General features: G+C 45.8%; 1 protein-coding gene and 1 long non-coding RNA gene across 13 annotated transcripts in view; one reads left to right on the forward strand and one right to left on the reverse strand.

Annotated features, from left to right (window-relative positions):
- FOXP1 (forkhead box P1) overlaps positions 1-24,700 on the reverse strand; it is a 392,273-nt gene that overhangs the window by 119,139 nt on the left and 248,434 nt on the right. Inside the window, exon 1 of one of the 12 annotated variants that reach the window (XM_030043709.1) lies at positions 8,124-8,184. The exons of the other annotated variants lie outside the window; for them this stretch is intronic. The gene's annotated coding sequence lies outside the window, so the exon portion shown is untranslated. Of the gene's footprint in view, positions 1-8,123; positions 8,185-24,700 lie in introns of those variants that run through there. 12 annotated transcript variants of the gene reach the window in all.
- Positions 7,310-15,452, forward strand: LOC121232468. Its single transcript, XR_005930934.1, has 3 exons — positions 7,310-8,410; positions 11,706-11,892; positions 14,595-15,452. It is a non-coding gene; the product is annotated as an uncharacterized LOC121232468 (long non-coding RNA).

Genomic DNA, 24,700 nt, shown 5'->3' on the forward strand with positions numbered 1-24,700 from the left:
GGAAATCTTCCCACGGACTGAAGGACGAGAAAGAAAAGCATCCCCTAGCAAGCGCATCTTCTGAGCGCCACGGTTTTTGGTCACTATCAACAGGGATTTGAAAGGACGACATCAGTAAAAGGCTCACTACCAACCGAGTCATCTTGATTCTGCTCGGTGCTATGCCTAAATGCAAGACACAGTAAGTGAACTCCCAAGCTATTTTCTTATCCGTTAGGAAATCACCCAGAGATGAGGAGATTTTCTGGCGTAAAACAGAGACCAGTAAAAAGGCAACTGAAATGCTGTACTTTAGAGACATTGCACAAACGGGATGATATTTGGGAGCCAACATTGGGTGACCCCTAACCCAGGAAAAATTTTAACAGCACATTCACTGTGAGATGAATCAAACCTGTTTCATTCAAAGATGTCACAGAGTAAGTGGGAAGCCCCACTGAAAATCCCTCTCCCTGTGCTTAGGGAAATGGCAACCATTTAATGTTTCCCAACTAGTTAAGCACCGGGGGCGGGGTGGGGGGTGGGGGGAAATTACGCATTTGAGATGACCAAGACAATTTTACTGCAAGATAGACAGAACGTGACTTGTTTGCCCAGCTGTTGTTTGCCCAGAACATCCGGCACTGTTATCACCCAAGTTACTGTTGTAATTCGACATTTTCACGCAAGCGGCTCAATCTTTCGGTTTCACCATCCTCTTTGGGCAAGTTCTGCTCAAAGGGTAAAAAAAGTACCCCTGTCTCTGACTTCATGTGGCTAGAAACTCCCGATTCAGGAAGGGGGCTGGGGAAGGGAAATACACTGGAAAAAGAGGGTAGAACTTTAAAAATAGAAATGCTGCTTAAATGCCATATACTTGCTTACAGTATTAGTACATAAGGAAAACAGTAACAGGATCCAGTCCTATGGAGCCTCTTGCTAACTTGTTCCACCGCTGCAGCCAGTACAACAAGGCAGCGACTCTCCAACTGTTTTTCCATCAGCCTATTTCTATTGAAGAAAAAGAGCTCAAGCTCCTCCCTTCCCATCTGCTCCAACCGATATTAATATCAATCAGCTATTAATGAAATATGAAGACCTACAGCTATAATGGGCCTGACTCTAATGCCAGGAGAAGTTTGTTTCTGCACCTGAGGTTTATCAGGCATGGAACGACTGATCCAGGGAACTGCAGGACATATGGAAAGGTATGTACATTGGAGGGTGGGGCGATGAGCAAGAGACGTGAGGATGCAAAAGAAACTGGCGTCCTGTCTGACTGCCAATTCCCAGGGCAGTTGTGCAGTAATCGGCTGTCTCCGAAATGGAGAAGCATGCACACAGAAGTTGCAAGAAGGGCACAAACCAAAATCCTGTATGTTTTTACAGATTCCTAAGGATTTTGGGCCTTTCCAGGTGGACCAAGCTGCCCATCAGGAAAGCAACTTGAGAAAGGAGGAAGGAAGTGTTCCCAGAAATCAGAGATGGTCCCGCAGCCATCTGAAGTGTCCAAGCAGTAAATCTGGAAAGTTACTTGCCAGCCAACATCATCATCTGTCCGTTATTTCAGTTATGGTCATTAAAAAGCAAAACACAACACAACAAGCAGAGCGAGATGAGACAGAAGATATTTTAAGGGCAAAATCTACCCTTGGAAAAAACATAACTCTACCCCAGTCCCAGACTCCAGAAGCGAGACCTTCTGTGTTGACCTCCGAGCAATAACAGATAGCCGGATCCTTACACAGCTAAGATTGCTGCTAAGCTTTCCCCACCGTGTTTTAGGCGAAGCATGGCTTTGCAGCATCGGGCATGCAGCTCTCCCACCACCTATTTTTCCCCAAATTTTGCAGTGGCCTTAGGCACTGAGGGACCGCCCGGCCGGCAGCTGAAGGGGCCTCTCTCAGCGGAGGCATGGCCCACCTCTCAGAAGGGCTTCTTGCTTCTATTTAGTCTCGCAAGGCAAGTACCTTTGTTTCTCCCGGGTGGGACGAGGGGGGATTTAGACTCAGCCAGCAATCTCTCTTCTTTCTGAGCTCCCATCTGTCCTCACACCCCGCTCCACTCCACAGCTGCTCCCAGCAGAGCGGCAAGACGCAGCTCACAAGCTCGGAAGCCCGGATGCACCCGAGCTTCAGAGCTGCTTCATGTCTCTCCCACTCCTGCCTCCTCTATCTCCTCTCCTGCGACACCCTCTTCTCCTGGAGCAGCAGATGTAGAGGAGCGGTGGTAGGAGGCAGACACATTGGAGGGGAGCCCTGCTGCAGCTCTCCTCTGACAGGCTGAGGAGCCGTACAACGTGTGGAAACCGCCGAGGAGCGGAGCAGTATGCAAAAAGGGAAAAAAAATAAAAAAGTGGCGCAAAGCGACAGCAGTGGGTAGTGCTGTTCCTCTGGGAGGAACAGAACAGGGGGAGGTGAGAAGAACCAACTAGAGAGAATAGGAAAGGAACCAAAATGAAGAGGAGGAATAAAATGTAGGAGATGCAAAAAAGAGAAGCAGATGTTCTTGCACCACTTATTCCCTCTGACATTCGTACCCAGCTCGTTCATCTTCCTCCAGAACTGGGAAATGAGCTGCTACGTGCTCCCTCCCCGTTCCCACCATCCTGACCCTATGCACCACACATCAACACGAGCCAAGGCCAAGAGCCCCAACACTGCTCCCAGCACCACAGCGGGGAAGCCTGGGGATAATACAGGCAGGACACGGGGCTCTGCTATGGGACACAGCTAGGATCCAACATAACCTGGTGAAGCAGCCCTGCTGTCCAGCTTCCTCGCCAGCCTTGGATTCAAATCATCCCCATCCCTACCTCATCCTCTATTTCCCTGTTTCGTTAAATAATCCTCCTCCACCTACCCTGTACCTAACTCCACTCCACAGGTGCAGCAGAAGGATGCTGCGAGCCAGGGGAGATGCTGCCGGTTGCCGGTACCCAGCGCCTCGCTCAGCTGCAGCTCCTCTGCAAGGCTGGCTCCATCCAAGGGGCTACCAGCCAGCTCATCAAAGAGGAGAGCTTCAGCAACAATCCTTTACTCGAATAAAATGATCAGCTGGCCCTGAAGGCTTTGCTAAGACGCAGCAGACTGATCTAGCCAAGTGACTAATGGGTGATTCCCATGCTGGAAAAAGAGAAGGGACCTGGAGGTCCACATGTACAAACCCCAGCTCACATCCTGTCCCTGATGTGTGACGGGGGCAGGCTTGGAGCAAGGGAGCTGGCAACGCGCCTCACGCTGAAGCATCTCCTAGAATAGTTCAGTCATAAGGAAAGAAGATGAGTCTTTATTTTTCTTCCAGCAGGCTTAGTTTCTTTCCTCTGGAATAGATCCTGGCTACCAGTTGAGGAGATCCCCTCCAGAAAAAGGCACTGGAAACAGAAACCCTTTCTTCCAAACCCACAGGGTGGAGTTGCCTGTGCCCCAGCGCTGCTGCGCTTTGTCCTCGTGGGTGCTGAGGTTACTTCTGCCGGCATGAGGACAAGCAGACTCGATGCTCCTGCCCTGCCACCCCGCAGCCCATCCCATGGCTGGCAAGGTCCCTGCCTGCTACCCCAGCTCTGCAGCGGCGGGGACCCAGCCCCACGCAGGGGGACGACAGGGATTTGCCTCCAAAACACCCGATTTTAATCTTGTAATTTATTCATGAATTCCGCCAAATGGGGGGAAAGGCGGCGAAGGTATTTTCTTCAAATACCCAGAGACACAAGCGGGCTGGAAGGGGGCAGGCAGCAAGAGGCAGGAGGGAAAGAGGTCACACTCAGCAAACACCAGAAACCTGCGAGCCCCAAACCAGCCACATCAGTGACAACGGCTACAAAAATTCTGTTCTTGAGGCACAAATGAAATCCTCAGGCGGTTACACTGTACAAAACACCTTCTGTCCCCTCTTTTAAAAAGTCACAGTCAGGACTCATCAAAGCCATTTAAAAAGCATCTGGCAAAAAGTTCCCAAACATTAAAAATGGCTCTCTTTATTTTGGCATGTCAAGATTCACAGCATGTAGCGGTCTGTACCAGCAAGAAAGGAGGGATGGGCCAACACATCCTGGTAAAATGAGAAAGGATACAAATCTTGGCTCCCCGCGCAAACTGAACCAGAACTGAACTATGTCTGAGTGACGAAAAAAAATCTTATGGGATTTCCAGCTCGTTTCTGTAGGCTCGAGATCAGATCCTGAACTACTGTGTTTATCCAAAAGTGAACCAGACCTTTGAATATTTGGAGGACTATTCACTGCTGAGCCGCGTTTTTCTTGGATGTCAAAAGCACGGGAAGTTCTCATATTTTTTAATGGAGAAGAGAAGAGGGATAAGGTGGGGGGCAGAAGGAAGAGTGCCTTTTTGTTGCTACAACATCAATAGTATATTGCATACAGCTGCTTGCGCGCTTCCCTGTGTGGTCAACAAAAGAGGGAACATATTTTAAGCTTGTTTTCCAAGACACTGTATGACAAACTTGTACTCAGAGGCCCATGAAATAAAGCCCCTGACGGCGGACATCTCACCACGCACCAGTGGACGCTCGCTGCTGTTGGGTGAACGAAGGAAGCAAAATGTTGGGACAGCCCAAAACATGGGAAACTAATGCTGCAAATCACATCTCTGCACTTCAAGCCTATGGCACAACCTAATTTAGAACAGCTTCGAAAAACCTTAATTTTAAAAGATTCTGGTAAAGCAAAAATAGGCGAGGTTCAGATGGAGGCGACAAAAATGATTAGAAGCCTCGACAGATATGAAGAAAGATTGATAAGGGTGGGAGTGTTTAGTTTAGCGAGAGATGAGTAAGAGGGGAGATGATAAAAGTACACAAATTGTGACTCGGCCTGAGAAGGTACATCTGGCGCTATTTGCCATTTCTCATAACGCAAGAGAAAGGGGACACTGAATGAAGTCAGGAAGCAACAACAACCAAAAAAAAAATTAAAGCAGATAAAGGGATTTTTTTTTTTTTTTTTTTTCCTTAATACACAACTCGTAATTACTCTCTGGAACTTACTGTCACAAGATATCACCAGTGCCAAGAGCATGGGGAGGATGCAAAGAAAGGATTAGACACTTGCACAGATAGTAATGAGAGCATTTACAGCTACCTTTGGAAAGATAAAAATATAAATCAGGGTACAAATGTTTATGCTTCAGGGCACGAGCCAACCTTTAATCGCTGCAGGCTAGGAGGAAACTTCCCCCCATGGACAGGTCTTCTAACTGTCCTTCACAGGCTTCTGCCCAAGGACTACAGCCAGGGCTGGAGAGACCCCGCGTCTGACGGGATGCAACCGCTCCTGCCCCTCTGCCTTCTCGGGTACCTCCACCCCGCACCGCTGACCCCAAACCCCGTTCCCCAGCCCGTCCCGAGCCCCCTCGACCCTCGGGGAGCCGCCGGGCACAGGGGGGCTGGCCACGTCCCCCAGCCCAGCCCCTGCCCACGTCACCCGGCCCCAAGCCGCTCGATTCCTCTTTCTTCTTTGCATCACGTTGAAGTTTCAGGTCCTTATTTTGCCAGCCCTTCCTCTCCCTGGTATTTCGACTGCCTTTTTTTCCTCCCTCAGAATTAAACCCGCAGCTTCAGTCCCTGCCGCCCGTTTGGGTTCCCCACCGAGCACTGACCCCCCGGAGCCGGCAGGCGAAGCATCCACCTCCTCCTCCCCGGACCCATCAGCGATGCGCATACTTGAATGCAACTTCAAGATGTCAGGCAATTTTTTTCCTTTTTTGATCTGAAGCCGTTCCGTAGAGGGAACCTACGTCCCCGAGGAGGAGGACGACCCTCCTGCCGATACGGCACCTGCGGGGCAGCGGCAGTCAGGCACTATTACGGACCGCAGAGCTCATCAACGCGCTGGAACTGACATGCGATTCGGGGAGACAAAGAGAGATTTTGAAAGCAAGTCAGTCTATTAAATTTATACCTACCTGCACAATGTGAAACAAACCACATCTCGGTTTCCTTTCATGTGCATGACAGTCTTAACTTGTTTCTTTTAATCCCATAAAAGCAGCTAAAGCATGCAACATGCTTCCCAGAGATGAGGCAAACCTGTATTTTACTTCCTGACAGTGATTTAGTTTATAGGGTTGGGTTTTTTTCCAGGGAAGATAATGAGCATTGTCCTAAGCTGGTATTACAAAGGAAATACTACACGCTACATGCTAGACACCTGGCATTTAAAAAAGAATCACATAAATTGACGCTGTCTGTAACGGACCAAATACAGCTGCAACCCCTCGTGCTGCACAGATACCAATATCGGCGGCAAAAAGATCCCAGCAGCACTCTCCAAGGTTTTCTCCAGAAGTCAGCACTCCTCTACAAATTCCAAGTGCCTCTCGTTTAGCCAGTCGTACCCCAAGTAGGACTGGGGAGAGGACCAGGGATGTGCTGAGGCAGAAACGACTACGTAATAAATCCAGCAAATCCAAAGGGGTGAAGCAGTAATCCATGGAAACGTTCCACACAAGAGGGGGTTTTAAGTGCCTTTAATTCCCAGCTGCAAACCCAATACGCTGCCAGAAGGCGGAGACCACTGAACACAAGGGGTTAATGGCCTTGCTAAAGAAAATGATACACATAATTTCCTTTTATCATAAAACAATACGTTTATTATTTTCTGTGTATCTGTTAAAGGGCACGGCCTTCTGAGTGGAAAACAAAACACAGTTCGGTCACATGTTTATTTGCTTCAGCTACTCCCTTTCCCTTCTGATAAATAATCAAACATGCCATCCAGAAAAAACAAAACCAGTGAGCTGGGAAATTTGATGGTCATCAAATAGACTAAGATACCAAGAAAAGCAGCCCACTGTTCCCACAGTGAGTTTTCTGCCCCACACCTACACTAACATCTGAGTAAATAACTTCAGTCACTCTTTCCATTTTCCCCATGCAATTACTCCTACTGTTAAACAAATTGTCCTTAAGGCAGTTGCAAACACCATTTTTTTTTTTTTCCTGCAAAGTAGAACAACTTCTGAACATTAAAAAGCCAGACTAGCAATATATTTTAAAAATATGTTTGTTGTACTTGCGGTTTGGCTGAACACACAGCTTGATTTCTCTCTCTCTCTCGCTCTCTTTTCTAGGAAGATGGGGGTTTACGGTTTAAAATTTTAAAGTGTATTTGGATCTCGGAGAGGCAGGAAAAGCCTCGAGGAGGATGGGTTTTCTCCATAGGGCAGGCAGCATATTTTCCATTTTCTCTTATGTTTCACACCATATGAGCACCACGAATGCTCACCAAAAAAAAGTTACCTACTATTTCAGTGGACTTTTGAGGGGGGAGAAGCAACCGAGAAATATCAAGTAGTTTTTCAAGTCACTTGAACAGAGAGGGAAAAACCCAGCATACGTGTTGCAACACGGATTACCCAGAGGATCTACGCTATCTTCCAACAACCCCTGAAGACCATTCATACAACAATCATTAATACTGAAAAACTGCAGAGAAAATCCCTCACGTGAGAAGTTAACAACCATTACCCGGCGTGAGCACGCTTTCCCTTTCCTTTTGTAGTACCACAGGTCTAAACAATAGTAATATGAATGAGATAATAGCCATGCTTGTCTCAGCAGCCTGATTTTTATTAGCATGAAATTGGTACAAATATTAGCAAAGCTGGTTCGCAAGCGGTGCCAGAGCCACGATGCAAACAATTTGCAGAAAACAAAAAGCGACTCGGCGGGCTCGCACCTCTCTCTGTTGCTGCCCAGAACAGCAGCCACGTTTCCTTTTTTTGGAAGGTTTGTTGGTTTGTTCTGGGGTTGTTTTTTTTTTCTTTTTTTTTTTTGCCACTTGTGCAAGCGCGAGGAGAAGCCACAGCACCCGGCGAGCAGCGGGGACGGTGACGCGCAGCTGCTCCCGCTCCGGGGGGACGTCGCAAGGGGACGGGCGCCCCGAAAGAGGACTTGGTCCTCGCCGCTGTTCTCCGAAGCCATGCCAGAAAACCCACCCTCATTGTCAACACCGCAGGAAACAACCTGAACCAGCTTCTTTTGCTTTAAACCCAAGCAATTCCCCTCTCCTGCGCTGCCAAGCTGCCCGCGCGAGGCAGCAAGTTAAAAGTTCAGCCCTGCCTGCACGCTCCTGTCCTCTGAGCGCTCGCAGAGAAAATGAAGAGTTTAACAGAGTAAGCTCTTACTGTCTGCCTTTAGATTTCCGTCTTCGCGCTGGAGATGTGTTTCTGGCTGTTTCTGTGAAGCGGGGGCTGAAGAATGGTAAAAAGATGTTTGAATAAACAGGAAGTGCTGTGCAGCCGGAGCGCAGGCTGGAGGGAGACGGCGCTGGAGCACTGCCCTTCGCCGGCAGCCACCGGGTCTCTGCCTCCACAGTAGCAACCTCTGCTTTTACTAAACGACAAAGAAACCGCAAAGCGTTCCTTCCCTAATTCTTCCCTCGCCAAGCGGCAAGATCGGCTGGAGCTCGCAGGTAATCTCAAAGTTGGGTTTAGCACTACACCGGGCGCAAACATCTAGCCATTCAGCGTTATTAAATTCCCCGTCTGTAAGCAGAAACATGCAGAACTAATTATGTCCCCAACTAGACCAAACAGCGGCAAAAAGCACACCTCACTTCTGCATCTAGACAAACTCCTACTCGCGCCTAAGTTCAGCCAAGCGGACTTTCCTCCCCTCTACAGTGCTGCAACTCGCTCTTAAAACCGGCTCGTGAGGCTGGCCGGGCTGCCGAGCTATTCTCGCTAACTGCGTGAACTGAAATATAAACAACCGCCCCAAAAATGCAACTTGTCTCGGGCGCAGGACTTGCATCCAGCATCTCCGCAAGCGTGCATTTAGCATTCAGGCAGATGCTTTCCCTTCTTCGTCATCTCCTTCCCCTCCCTAAAACAAACTACCTATTTAACTCGAGATGACTAACTAACCGTCTCCCCACCCAATTATCAAAGCCCTGTCTTCTGTCATATTGGTGACATGACACAGATATTGTCAAGAAAAAGTAAACTGGGGCTGGCACTTGAAGGCAGCTCGTGAAGAGATGAGCAGTCGAACAGCCATATTCAATAAAAAAAGAGGAACAGGATTCCTTTAGAAAATGTATTGCTGTTGTGGCAACGTGCTGCTGCTGCTGAAGGGACTGATTTGTTATTTAGCATGTAGTCTTGGACTGTCTGTCATTCTGGGTGCTAATGCTCTGCTAAAATAACTCATTGGGAGCTGTCAGTGGGATGTTTACATAGGCCCCCAATCTTTTCTTCATACAAGGAAATTTTTTACTGGAATTCATCTTCTTTTGATCTCACATTCAAAGCAACAGCAGCTTGATAGACATGCAAGTCTGAAAGCAAATCCAGACGCTGAAGATAAACCGCCAGAGTATGACAGGCAGGAGCATCTAAAGCTTATAAAAATGAAGAGAACAGCATGTCGTCTGAGTATTACAATAGCAGAAATCAAGAGACATATTAGGTGGAACTGATCAGCCACAAAAACAGTTCAAAAGGCAGATCATAGAAACAGAAGACTAAGCTAGAAAAAAAAAATAAATTGGAAAGATCTGCTTTACAGAGGCATCACCTCCTTTCTGAGTACCACAGCGTTTCCGCTCCAGCATGTAAACTTAAGGGGAAAAAAAAGAGGAGGGCTTGTGCCGTCTTCTACTAACTCAGCAGTTCTTACCTTCAACTCACCAATTAATTTGCCAAGTGTACGTTTCAATTACGTGTTACTCAAAGCGAAATAAGAATAGGACGCCCTGCCACTTGCGTCTAGCCCAGCCCTCCAAAACCCCAGAGGGATGGGGAATCTGTGCCTCTTCCTTAGGGAACAGCGGAATGGCATCCCCCCCCAGCCAAGGCGCAAGAGGGGCCCTGGCCTCAGCCCCTGCCACCAGTTTAGCTTGCGCGTCTTTCAAAGGGCTGAGTCTTGGGATGCTCTTGAGCTCTGCCTCTCCCACCGGTGCAGAAATATTAGTTCAGAATATAATTTTATTTAAATTGAATTACGTGTGCTGCGGAGTCGGCAGATACGTACCAAAGACGGCACTTGCTGGGAAACAATTGCTGAAACTTTCTCTAGAAACCCATACATTTTTAATTTTTCTTCCCCAAATAAGCTTCTTATTCTAATTGAAGTCAGCAAATATAATGAAAAAGTAATTCTCAAACAATTTTGTACTTAGAGCTGTTTGTTAACAAACACTGAACGAGCAGCAGTGTTAGGTTAAAGGGCAGCAGGATTCCACATTATAATTTAGCCTGCGGTTATTTCTGATTAAGAACACCCTCCGGGACAGCAAAGCAAGATCTTCTTTTGCAGCAGGCATAGCTTTTAAAATTAGCCTCTTCTGCATAATAAAACCAACAGAAAAACTGTGGATTTAAAACTGTATTAACCAATTTGAAGTGGTGCAATCAGTTTATGTCTCCCTTTCTGCAAAACACCGTTCCCTGCCTTAGTCAAGTTACAAATGTAAAAATGCTTCCTGGATTCTGAAACTGTTGTAAGAAAGTCACCTTCTGTCATGCTTATGTAGCTATCTAATGTGCTAAAGGCTGATTATTTATCTTTAAACTGTACTAGTTTAATCTTTTAAGGTCACCACTAATCTGCTCCAACCTTTTAAAAAATAGCAGCTTTCAAGACTTACTGCTGGAATCACTAAACTCAACGCTGAATGTCATTGTAACGGATACATTAGCCAGAATGAGTGCAGTTTTACAATGTAAACACCAAATATAAATCCCCACCTAAATGAGAAGAAAAATACGATCTCTGTGCCAGGAGAAATGTCAGTAAATAAGACCAACACCGTATTATTTCACACAAATATCATTCCAAATCACGTTGCTCTTTCTCTCTTCCCCCCACCTCCCTTCCCAGTGCAAAACAGGCAAAACTTGGGTGTAATTTAAAGGATCATTAGGTGCTTTTTCTTTCTCTCTTCCCTTTCGCAGCAGCAACTTTGCATGCCTGATGCAAAGCCTCACGACCGCATTCGGAAGTCGCTGTAAGTCCAAAAACCCCGTCGCAGGTTATTTGTGTGCGTGTGCTGCACAGTGGCCCTTCTGTACTCATCTTTTTTCTTTTCCCCTAGACTTCTTCTGGACTTGAATGTCACAGTAGACCTTGAATGTGAAATGGCTTCAAGCTAATTGCTTTAATTGCTTGAAGATGTGCAGGCAGGTGAAACCCGATCCCCTTGGCCATTGTAGAGACCAGGAACAACACAGGAATGTTTACATAGTGGTTTGAGTTTAATAGACAGTAGAGCTGAGTTTCAGACAGCTAGCAAAAACACAGCTAATAGGTGACCTCTTAATGTAGTCCTCCTTTTTAAAAACAAAATACAATTTCATTTTATACAAGGCAATGTCCCTAAATGCCAAGGTTATCTGCTTGACTTTTTGAGTGAGCATGCACTGCGTTGCACCTGACATTTATACCAGAAACTCTATCCTGAATGCATTTCCCTCTACCTTAAAACAAAAACCACTTTATGTGTCAGTCACCTTACAAACAGATTAGAGCTGGATGGGGTTTCCTAGTAAAGTGCAGTCATTTTAATTTAAAATTGAGTGGTTTTCACCACTGTCATACTCCTTTTGCCCCAAAAACACATGGCAGGGGATGTAACCTGAAGCACTGCATCCCTCGTCTCTGCACCCGGGCACTCCCACCCTCCTGGAGGGGACCAGCACAAGCCCTTGGTGGGGTCTTCTGGAAAGGCAAAGTATGACTTTTAACGACTTCTACTGCTTTTCCAGAGCTTCCAGTACATTTGCTACACACTGTGAAGATACAGACTGGCTGCGATGCGCTTTTTCAAAGGCACGGCTTGGTTTCGCGCACGGCACAAATTCAGCAGCTCTTCCTCAGGCAAAACTCCTCCTGACCGATAATTGCAGCATTTGGGGTCACTGAGAATCAGGCTTGCTTTCTAAGAATCATGAGGTAGGTAAAACACACTTGAAACCAGCCAAAGACCGGCAAGCTGGTATAACACAAGTGTAGCAAACAAAGCAGAAAGAGTGATTTTGGCAGTAGCGGCAGCATAAAGGTATCTGCTCTAAGTCTAGTCCAAAAAACAAACACTGGAAACAGGCAATAGCCAGTACTCGCTTTCCTGGCACAGATGCTTCGAGTTTTGTTGCCAATCTTAAAAATGGTTAAAACTGCTTGTACTGGGTGAATATTAGCAGGGAAATGACATGCATTGCCTCCCAGACAACTAGGAATAACTAAACTAGCATTTATGTAGGAAGGAAAAAGGGAAGGCAATCTGAGGAACAAGACTGGGAAAAGCAGAAATGCACGGAGTCAGAGGAAGGGAGGCCAAACCAGCGTGTATTTAGTACCAACGAGAACGGAAAAACAACCCCTAACCCCAGAGCCCTGCAAGTAAAGGGCATTTCCAGTCTGATCTTTGCAGTTCTGCTCAGAAAGTTTCAAATTCTCTAGTACTTTAGGCTGAAACTACCACCCCCCTGGGCAGAAGCAAACAGAAGCAGGCAGAAGGCTGCTCCAGCCACTTCTAGATGCAACCGTGGTTCGCAGGAAGACAATAGACGCTGGCTGCTGTGCTCTACCTTGCCTGTTATTCCCAATCCTCAGAAGCAAATGAGTAACTGATCTTAAATAATACAGAACAAAGGGAACAATAGAAGCTAGAAAGCAAGCCGGGATACTTGGGAACATGCCTCTCTTCTGTTGACAGGCAATCTCGCCAGCACACATGCACGCACTGAGTCGGTGTCCCGTGTCCCCCCACGTCACCTCCAAAAAGCTCAAATTCCAGCGACCGTGGGATTTTAATAGATGTTTTTTGGTACTACACCCCCCCCCCCCCCCGAAAAGAGAAATAAAAAAAAGAAGTTCAGAATAAGAAAAAACCCACCCCCAGTGTCAATTTAAAGATTTAGTATAAACTAGTTCAAGCCTGTGGGAGGAACACTAAGTGGAAAAAGTAAACACGGTCCCCCCAAGTAGTTCCCCTGGAAGCCGAGCACGCAGGCAGTGCCTGGTACCGCCGGCTGCCCCGCGCCTCGGGGAGGTCAGCCCAGCTATGCTAAACTGACAGGTTCAGTTTACAGCAGGCCAGCACTTTGTTTGGATATACTGGCCTTGCTCACCGCCAGCTTAACAACAGATGGCTAGAAAACTTTCATTATGTTGCAGAGAGCTGAACTGCAAACAATCGGGGAAAACTGTGAAAAGTTTAACTCTCTGCAAGCCGAGCGAGGAAGCGTTCGCCTCGCCAGCCGGCTTCCCGCTCCCGCCCCGGGCATGTGCGCCTTTAAATTAATTAAAGCGGGATGGGATGATTAATCATACCTGCGCATGGTCCTGGGGACGCTTGAAAAAAAGAATCTGCGATTTGACAAGGTCATTTCAATAAAAGTAGCATTCCAGAAGAAAATGGACTTTGACGGATTGCGAAGCTGATTTTAAACCTTCCTCGAGCCTGTGGCTTCAGGAAAGTTATAGAAAGTTTCAACAGTAATCCCCCAGTCGGGGTTTATCGGGAGCTTTCTGACGAGTGTTCTGCCATCTCCAGAAGCAGAGCCTCCGTCCCTCGAATTCCCACTTCAAACTTTCGCACTTGACGGCGAGAGAAGGCCGCCAAATAATCCAACACATAGATCTGAATATGATTTATCCAAATCTGTGTATAATTTAAATATTCATTAAATTGATTCGATTCATATGCACCCTAATATCTTTTAACGCTCTAAGGCAGGTTGTAAATGCACCTTCCAAGGTTTAATTCAATTGACAATCTTATATACATCTCATCACTGGAAAAGCATTATTTTATATTATTCAAGAAATGAACAAATCTGTTTTCCACAAATGTATTTTAAAAGCGACTCTTTCCTGTTATTGAAAGAAAATTGTGTTTATTACTCCTTTAGCATAGTGTAAACTCATAAACGTCAACAGAGAGTACAAGGAAAACTGTCAACTAAATATTGTTTCCTTCATGAGCTGCTCTTCCAAGTCAATTACGCCTTTCAACTTCTGGGGCATTGTATGATAAACTGGCAGTAAAAATCATTCACATTAATATACCATGGTGCCTTGCCTGCAAAAGGTAATTAAAGAAGTAAATGACTCATAAGAATAGACATATTAGCTGCAAAATGAAAGGCAACTGAGCTGCCACATGAAAATATGTACCATTAAGATACTGCATTTTCATATTCCTGTAATCAGCTTCAGTAGACTAATGCTTATTTAATCCAGTTCTCTGCTAAGTCCATCAACAACTGTTTTTTGCTGTTTTCTCCTTGACTGAACATTATGTGTGCAGGTTTGGAATAAATACTGCAATAAGATTTTTGCATAGTCAATTGAAGAACAGGTTTTTTATCTTTTAAAAACTATTTTTCTTTCCCACCAAGAGGAATACGGCAGAGACGGGTATCGAGAAAACCCCTGTTTTCTGGGGTTCTTTCAGTGCCAATACCCTTTGAGTGAAACACATACCCTGTTCCAGTGTGCACCATTTTGATTCGTGAAACTATTAGCAGGAAAAACAAGCCTAATGACTCCATCTTCCAACTTTCCCATTCTGCACGTAGGGAATGCTTTGCCTTGTTAATGTGGGTCTTCACTAGGGTTGGAAAAATCAGTCTGATTTTCTCTTTCTCCAGCCTTTGAGGGAAGGTGGGGCAAGGAGAGGAGCAGGCACCGCTGGGTTTGCGGAGGAGATGGAGACGCGGGCTGGGGAGCCCGAGGGGCATCGCCCTCGAACGATGCACGTACCAACAACCTGCCCTCCCCGGCCCTGACTTTTGGAAAGCTTCTGGTGACAAAAGACCCGAACTCCAAACCCAGAGGCACCGTCCCTGCATCCCAACCTGGCAGCGGGACCACCGAGCTCAGCGCCAACACGCTCCTGATTTTTGGGGATGGCCTTCGCTGGGAGCTCGCCCTGCCTTCAGGTGACGCACGGTGAACATCTCGGACCACCCCCGCTCTGCGGCTGTCATATAAATCCAAGCCTTTTGGTAAAGGGTGTTGGGTTTAACTTCCCAAGTCTGTCCTCCTCCCAAGGGGATGGCAAAATTCAGAGAACAAAGTACACTCGTCTCCATCCTCCAAAATAACACCCTGAAAAATACTCTAACTTTTATAACTCATCCTGTTTGTGAGCAGTAATTAAAATACTCTTTTCATCACAATAATAGCTCTGTAAGGCCAAGATCCAAACTGCTTTTGACTGCACAGCTACCACAATTATTTTCGGAAGTATGGGGTGGAGTTAACTCCAGTATCTCAGCTATCACTATGGTGCAACTGTTGACAAATGCTGACTTTTCTAAATGGCAGATGCTGCGTATGTACCATCCACCCTTTATTTATTGTGCCCAACAGAGGTTTATCCTTGCAAAAAGAGATCTTTCAATAAAAATCTGAACACAGTGCTTTGGAACCTGCATTACATGTTGCTTATTTATCGCTATCAGTATGAAATAGTATAAGACTTAAAATGTAGGATCAATCATTATTTAAACTGTATTATTGCTTCTCCATTTGAGCAGACATCACTTTGTACCCACAATTAATGAGCTCTAGTCCTTTTTCTAATTAAGGAACAAAGGTTCTTGTGTGTGGAGTGTAGAGTGACACTGTCTAGAGAACACACGTTTAAATACAAGAGAATCCTTCTAATTACCTTAAAATAGGATTTTTTAATATCCAGGAACACAACAGTATCAAGAAATTAGAGCATTTCCAACAGCATTTACAAATAAGTCATTACAAAACACTGCTAAAAGGTAATAATGCATCCCTAAAAATAACGGGACCTTATGGAGACTAGCGCCTAACACTTCCATATTTATGTAATTAACCTCTGAGCGTCAATACAGAGAAAATGCAATACAGAAATTATTTTGTATATGTGTATATGTAGAGACAAATCTGAAAAAAATGAGAAGTCGGCTAATAGAGCATAAAACACTTTAGGCTCGTGCAGATTAGGATCCAAACACGTAATTAAGAAAGTCAGAAAGGTAACCTCGCTTTATCCAGTAATTAGGGCTGTTAGAAATAGGATACTGTCTCTTAAAAGTGTTACAAATATACCGCACTACTAAATAACCTGCACTGCTGGGAAAGTATACTTGCTATCAAGGGCAAAGCTGCTATACACTGAGGTAACAGTAAATGACAGACTGTTGTTCAAGTCCATTAGCTGCTATGTGATAGGAGCACATTCACTAGCACACGACCTGTGAAAAATCTTAGATCTCTTTAAATCTTTGAATTGGATTGCTGCATTAATTCTTAAGAACTGCAATCCTTCAACCAAGTCAAATTACCCTCATTAACAGGGGAAAAACTGCCTCTGCAATAAGTTAAAAAAAAAAAGATATTTATTACCTATAATCACTTTCACGTACTTCACCTGGAAGCGTGACAAACTGGGACAACAACTTCAGAGGCTGGCACCAGTTCAGCTGCTGGTGGGGACGGGATGGAGGGGACGCGCGCGCCGCGCACGCGTAGCCGTCTCTGCATGTGTGTGCACGTTCCTGCGCTGACATTCAGCGTAAATAAATGTTCTTCTTGGGGGAAAAACCTCAATGAATGTTCTAAGAAAAGAAAAATCACTAAGAATAAGCACAGGCACTGAAGCGATCTGTGTGTGTGCCACTGAAATAACCGCAAAAGAGGAGGGGAAATTCTTCAGTTATTCAAGGCTTGATTAGAACACTACTTCATAATTAGGCATGTTACAAGTATTGTCATCAACCAGAAAATTCATGTACTAACTAAAAGGTCTCAGAAGCTGGCTCAAGCCTTCTATTCATTAACAACATCTGCTATTAATGTTTAACCCTCATAAACATGCACAAAACGTTCAGCATTCAACAAAGATTAAAAATAAATATTTTGTTGTTCTATTTTATCCGCGTGGCGATCTGCACGGTTCCACGAATATCAAGAATCACTACAACGTCCATAGAGATAACAGACAAATATTTGGTCTTTGTTGGAAAGAAGATATTTCTTTCTCCAGTCACTGCTTCTCCACACTTCAGATGTTATAGCTTCCAAGCTAGGCCGGTGCAGCACAATAAACACCAACGCAGACATACACATATACGTACACCTCTATGACGGTATGAATCATTTATTTTAAAGGTGAAACTCCCTGGAACAGTTTTCAGGCCGAGTGTTTCAAAGGACCCTCTGTTTAAATTTTTTCTCATTTAAAAACGAGCGTTGTGGGACGGAAGATTCACTGCGAAACGGGGAGCTGAGTAAGTCCAGGATCCAGAAATGAGAAACAGAGCGTTTCATCTTCGTTTTACCGCTGCGAGTCCAGATGAGAGCCCCGATCTCACAGTCAGATCCTAACGGGAAGACCTTTGGAAGAGCCTTTGGAAAGACTCGCTTCCACCGCCGTGGTTTTAACGCGAGCGTAGCAATCTGCTCGCGCAGGCTCGCCCACGGCGCGGAGACGGGGCTCAGCGGTGAGCTAACGTGACCCTGTAAGGACTCCTGGAAACGCACCCGGACGCCCGCGGACGGGTCTCGCCCGCGGACGGGTCTCGCCCGCGGACGTCCCTGCCCGCCGGCGCACCCGGGCGCAGGAGAAGCGGGCGGTCAGGACCCGCAGCTCCCTGCGCGCCCGCACGCGTGCCGACCCTGCCGCCGTCGCTGACCCCCGCGCCTCCGCAGCGTCCGGCGGGCCAAGACCCAGCCCGTGCTCGTCCGACCGCGGTATTTTTCATTTGCGGTAACGCCAAAATACAAACCAAGCCACAAAAGTAATGAAAAATACAGCTCTTTTTGTCTTCAAACATGACATTCATGGCGGATTCACTGTCTGCATGTTGCAGCACGCTCTATTCTTAGCACCGTGCCTTTTAAAGTTAGGCCCATTATTTTCTACGGTGTATCAAGATCAGTATGTATAACATATGCCATATTGTTGACACTTCCCTGGATGTACTGCATGCCATATGCCTAAAGCACTAAAAGGGGTGATGAACAGAGTGGCAATACTGAAAGGAGAACAAGATACACTGAGCATGTTGAATGAATTCAGTTATATAATTCAGCCAATAAGGGTTTCCATACATTTAACAATCTCCTTTTTTTTTTTTTTTCCTTCCCCCCCCCCCCTTTTTTTTTTGCCTCCCTTGTATAAAAATGAATTTAACAACTTTCCGCTGTGAAAAGTTAACACGCTGGACACGTATTCAAAGCAAACATTTAATCACAGTGGGCCCACCAGGTCTAAAAAGTATACATGTAAAGATATATCATATATAATCACACCAATAAAACAAACAAAAAAGGACAATTCATACATTTTAGCAATAAACTAAAAAAATAAAACATACAGTTCTGCTCCTGCTTCTACTTGTCCTTTATTTTACCTTTCATAAATCTATACCCCAAGTTCAATTCCTAGAACGAGGGAAGATGTCATCTTGCCCATCTTTAAAGGTTTATTTACTAGTTTCCTCACTAAGAATTATTATTTGAAGAACCCAGAAACTAATGCTCTCTTACGCTACAGTATTTTTGTCCAAATCTTCTGGAACGGATTATAAAATTGAAATGTAAGAAGGAACACAGCCGAGCTATATTTATAACAAGAACACTGCTCTTCAGCGTCTGATACATACACATGTGTATCCTCATTTCTATGCCATCCCTCTGCACACTCTAATGGGTACACTAGCTGCATACTCGTCATTAAAAAAAAAAAAAGAGAGGAAAAAAAAAGGAACTGACTCATCACTGTGAACAGTTTTGACAGTACTTGCATGCAGAGCCCTGGCAGAAAGGTTCAAGCTATTCGGTTCACCACTTGCAACCAGCTACAAACGACACACCTTGGACTGAATGAATAGTCGGGAAAAACAAAAACACGCAAACTCTCGGCACGGGTACAGGCTGGTGGCACAGATGAACCCAGGTCTAATCTGCAAGTTTAGTCCTTGGAGCTATGTGCTACCTGGAGGAAGGAAAAGATCGGGGATGTCTGGAAAGCAGGTATCGCTGCAGGAAACTCGCACCACGTTTCCACTGCCAAGGCGCGGAAGGGGTCCCTGGGAAAAAGGAAGAGCAGTGCAGAAACGCCCGGCGTGCACGCAGGGCACTCTCCGGGGGCGCATCCCGCCTGGCACCGAGCTCGGCGGGACGCGTGGGGAAGCAGGTTGCTCTCCTGGTGCGCGGGGAGCCCGGCCGCTCCTCACGGGGATGCTGCTAATGCTCTGGAGCCAACGATGCCACGCAAAGCTAAAGCTTCCCCGTACACCCACAGGCAAAGGATCCGTGGATCAAAGGGGCTATGAGAAGATAAGGAGAATCCATTTTAATTTCAAAACATGGAAATTCCAGCACAGGAGATCACTAAAGAAGATCAGTTCTGTTATCTTTCAGTGGTGTGTTGGAGGGGAATGTTGCATTTTAACTCTACACGCACATACGTATTTACTTGAGTAAGCAACATCATTAGCAGCATAAAACAACATAAGGGGAACATGGGACTTTTGTTAAAAGTGGAAGGCAGAATCCTCTTCGTGAAAAACATCAAAGAAAAAGAACACATGCTGATGTTTAAAAGCAGTCTATGTCTAATACAGAACATCAAGACTTTTAAAAAGAACACAAACCAACAACCCCCCTGCCCTTGCTTCACAGTATTTTCCTTAGAAACAAACCTAGCACTTACTGCTGACCAGGAATTAGCTGTCACTGCCAGTTTAAAGCACTGGTTGTATAATCCCCTAGTGAGTACTCAGATAAAAACTTACATACACAAGTTTCACATTGTGAAAATTAGGACAAGTGGAACTTTTGTGAGTGGAAACACTTGCACTTCATCAGTATTAGGCCAGAAGGTAAAGGGGGGGCATATGTCCCAAAAAATTAGGAAGGGGATGGGTTTGGAGGAGCATGTCAGCGCCTGCTCCCATCACGCTCTGAGCTTTCTTTGGGGGAAAAAAAACAAAGCAAAGCAAAGCAAAGCAAAACAAAAAAGCTTCATCTTGCAAAAGCCACTGCTGTACAGCTATTTGCACAGGGAACTGGTGAACAGGCACCACCTCCTGTCAGCATCCCTGGGTTTGTGGTTTTAGTACATTACACTCTGCAACACGACGTTGAGTAACGGAGCAAAAAAGCCCTTTACCTTCTGGTCTCTAACTCAGGGCTGGTCCAAGCAGAGTATAGCCAAACTCTCTACTAGCTGTTGGCGACGTTAGTTTGATGGACTTCATCCAGTTCCTTGTGGACTACTGTCCATATTAGGAAAAAATCCCCACTTGACATTGGCACTGGGATCCAGCCCTACCCGCAGACACCAGCAGCATTACAGATGTTTCCTCGGAAGCCAGGTTGAGACATAAGGACCGCAGCCATGCCAATGGGCCCATGATCCTTCATAATTAATTTCATATAAGGCAAAAACCAATCCTACCAGGGCTAATTAAAACATCTCTTGTGCTTGCACTGTAAAAAAACCCACACAGGCAACAAAAACAAAAGTAAAAAAATCCCCTAACCCACCCTGTGGTGAACTTTGTTTCCTTTTTCGTGCGGCGCTGGTGACGTTCACAGGAGAGCTCAGAAGGGTAAAAGGCCATCGCTAACATGGCAGCTATTTAATTCCACCAGGCAGATCCCCGAGACCTGTAACGAGTGTCTGCTTCCTACCCATCAGGCCATTAATCACCGAGACTCCTAAAAGGTTCAATTCATGTGCCCACTCAGAGAACTCATGAGATGCCTGATAGTCATATGTCATTTGAGAAGGGAACAAAACCGTAGTCTTCTCTGAACTGATGTAGCTCCTATTACCAAGAGACTCTCTCCCTTGGGAGCAACCAGAAGAGAGAAATGAAGGAGAGCTGACTCAAAGCTCTGCCTCACAAAGACACATAATTGATGCAGAAAGGGAAGAGTTATAAGGAATCTGCCACTGCCCTTCTTTTGCCAATAATCTGGGGAATCGGTGAAAGGATTTTCAAAGTGGTGAAAAACATCCTCAAGTTTTACTAGATACACCCTAGACAGGCGGGCTGCCCACCAGCAAAGACTGCCCTCCTCCTTGGATAACAGCTTGGCAAAAGCAAAGGAGGCTTTGGCCATCTTAAAATCGGACCATTTCTACCAGTGATTAACTTCACTCTTCTTGGGACCCTCTGAGCAGCTAGAGGTGTGTGCTCACCAATCCTTTGCTCCCCTTGCTACCCACTGCTTCGAAATCTCGATCCTCATCTGCTGATGTTCTTAAAAGCCTGGGAGCTTCCCACCTGGGAGACAACTCCAGGTCCTCACCGTTGCACAGCACCCATCAGTCCAAGCACCAATGCACGGGGGTCCCGGGTGCCTGGGGGACCCAGGCTCCGTCTCGCTCGGGGCATGGCAGCGGTGAACTGGTGGGAAGCTGACCCCCCGCCCCTGCACACCACCTTCCCGGACCGGGCTGAAACGTGACACATATATATATATATATATATATATATATCTCATTTGACAGTGTCGTTTCCTGGAAATGACAGCTGAAAAGGAAAGAGTACGAAAAAGGGAAATACATACTTTGCCAGCTTAAAAAAAAATATGGTCGTATACGCTCTGCATTTGGTGGAAAATTAAGAAAGAACAAGCCATTGTTTATCCTGCTCTCTTGCTTCTTCTTACTGCTTTTCTTCATTTAATTACTGCTCTATCAGGTAAACTAGTAGATAAAACAGACAAAAATATAAAAACCTAAAAGCACCTCGGCAATCGTTTTACATCCTCATTAGTCTTCCTGGAAATAGTCCATGCCTCAACAGAAATATTATCCACATTCTTTCTTCCCCCCCCCCCCTACAAAATGCAGCAACAACATTTTTTTCCTCAAACTCGACAGTGAAACTAAGTTTCAGGCAGCCTGGCATATTCACTGCCACTCGATACTTTATCTTTCTCACTGGCACCTTTTGATCTCTGAGGCTTTGGAAACACTAAGCTGAACTGATCTCCTGCTGTAATTCATAATTACCAATTCACAGCATTTTTCAACACTCAGTAGATGCCAGCCTGCTGCTTAGGAGTTAGCATACAATTGAAAAATGCTGAAATTTGTTAGCCAATTGAGACTTTTTCAAAATTTTCCCCATTCCTCCCGAGTGCTATAAAAACCGTATTGAGCTGCTGCTGTTACCAGAGAGCCAACTTGGATGCTTGGTGCTGCACAGAGCAAAGAGGAGGCAGACGGGCTGCTTTCAAAGGGTTTAAAACGTTGAAAAGGGGTTTACGATACATAAACAGCCCTTTTCAGGTTCAAAAATCCTCTTTTCCCATTCAGCATCACCATTATCCCTATTGGTTTCATCTGCCTGCAGCTGCTCCCCAGCAGGCAGATACAAAACGCGGCTCTACGGGCGATAGCCGTGCTCAGCCCTCGTCTCTCGGCGTGAACTCGTCACCGCGACGATCTCGCTCCAACGCAGGAGAAATGCAAACAGCCGCCGCGGGCCACAACTCGGTCCCAGCCCAAACTGCAGCCCACGGAGGGGGCAAAGCTGGCGGTGGCTAACGGGGTCGTCCCGGCGGCCACCTTTGTACCCAGAACACAATCTTGCCTATTGTTCTACAGTCATGAAAAATTAAGCTGGACGGTTAAAATTACCCACTCCCAAGTTTTGGTATGAGGCCCCACCGTATATTTTGCTCTTGTGGCTTACCTATGGGACCTTGAGCAAAGGAAGTCCATGCTGGGAGTGAATGTAAAATATGGGACCGTGCAGGCTGGAAAGAAAGTCTTAACCAGAAGCGTTTGAATTAAAATAAGTGTTTCACCTGAGGCTTGATCCTTCATTAAGCTCGTACCCCAAGTTGGCTTGAAAATGACTAGGAACACACACCCCCTTTGAAATGATCTTAAGGTCCTTCAGTGAAATCAAAAAGCCTCTTCCCCACCACCCTGATTTTATAGATGGGGCAACTAAAGCACAGAGGTTAAGGAGAGTTCAACACTAGAGACAATACTCATGAACTACAGACAAGGAGTTTTGAACATTTAGAAGTAGAATTAGATGCAAGAAACCTTTTCTCTGGTTGCTTACTAAGCATAACTAAGCTCAAACGCTTTCCGGTCCTCTCGTCAATGTAATCAGTGGGTTTACAAATTGGTAAATCCTTGTATTCAATTTTTGGTGCTGAAAACAAAACAAAAAATATTCCTTTTAATCTTTAAACAACCTTTAGACACCTCTACGGAAACATTTCAGTATTTCCCTGTTGGGCAGGGAAGCATGCCAAAATACCAACATCCCACTGGCTACAGCCTGGCTGTGCTGCAGGGTAACACTGCACACAAGTCCTCCAAACCATCACGTCCAAAGAGAGACAGGTCTCGCACCAAAATCCGAGCCCAAAATACTCCCCAGACTTTGGAGAAGTTCAGGTCCAGATCCACATCCACGTTTTGCATCTCAGGTTTATATCTAAACCAAATATAAGGATTCTCTTGACTTCTTCCAAAAAATAGTCTTTTAAGACATAAGACTCAAGAACCAATAAAAAAGGTAATTTAACAATATCTCTAGTGTGTCACCAATCATTTAAAGGGCCTTGAGGCTGCTGCATTCCCACTACAGTACAGTAGCTTTCCCACCCTGCTGGTTTTCAATTGACACCCTCTGTGTTGATATTTTTTTCCAACTTAAGCCTGATGGCATTTTTTAAACTTCCCCTCACAGCTGATGTCCTCCGCTCGTGCCACCGCTGGGTCCCAGCAGCACTGCCGTGGGCAGGACCAGGGCAGGGCATGGCTCTGCTGGAGCCCACAGTGGTGGGGCAAGGGGTCTCCTCCTCTGTACCACCCACAGCACAAGGTTCAGGAGAAGGGAGAAACTTAAATTTAGATGGAAGAAGCCAAAAGGGGAGGAAAAGAAAAAGAAAGAAAAAAAAAAAATAATGATGCTGTTAATCAGGATGCCATAGCAATAACTAACCTCACTCACTTGCTGGGGCATCCACCACTTGCTGACTAATCTGAGTTCTTCTTGCAAAGAAGGCAACAAGAATGACCCCTGTGGACATTTTGCCTGTCTAAGCCTGAAGTCTGCTTGGAAGACAGAGTATCTGAGATGGGGCAAACACTCCCTTCACCTTCGCTTGGCGTAAGCGCGATTGTCATCGATTCCTTCTGTTTTTCAGAAATTTTGGGCACAGCCCAAAAGGCCGCGAACCGCTCGCAGACGGACCTGCAGCAGCGAGGGTGCCCACCAGCACGCCAGCCCACGCCACCACGGCCTCCCACCCCGCTGCTGCCGCGCTCGGTGGCGAGCACGGGACAAGCACATCCACTCCTGAACGGCTACAACCTCTAACAATTTCTGCACGGTCCATTACTCAATCAAATACAACCGTCCCGGCCCCCCACCTGGGTTTCCGACGCAGAACTGCAATGGGTGTTATTAACAGAAAGGAGCGGCGGGGAGGAAACGGGTGGAAGACCACCTCTTAAAATACACTTACCTACTGCAAGTGAAATTAATAGTCATAAAAAATAAACTTGCAAAAAGTTTTCCTTTGCAAATACCTACAGCATACCCTACCACCAGCGTCAGTAATAAGTTTTCAAATGGATAACTGCTAAATGAATATATCTGCTAAAGGAATCATTTTTTTTGTGCACTCCAAGGTTATGTGTTTAGCAGGCTTCGATACTTCAATGAAAAATTGAGGTGGCAATGATTTGCAGACTAAATTAATGTTAAATACTTCAAAGAACTGG

Source organism: Aquila chrysaetos, chromosome 20 (genome assembly GCF_900496995.4).
Source record: "Aquila chrysaetos chrysaetos chromosome 20, bAquChr1.4, whole genome shotgun sequence".
Classification (NCBI taxonomy): domain Eukaryota; kingdom Metazoa; phylum Chordata; class Aves; order Accipitriformes; family Accipitridae; genus Aquila; species Aquila chrysaetos.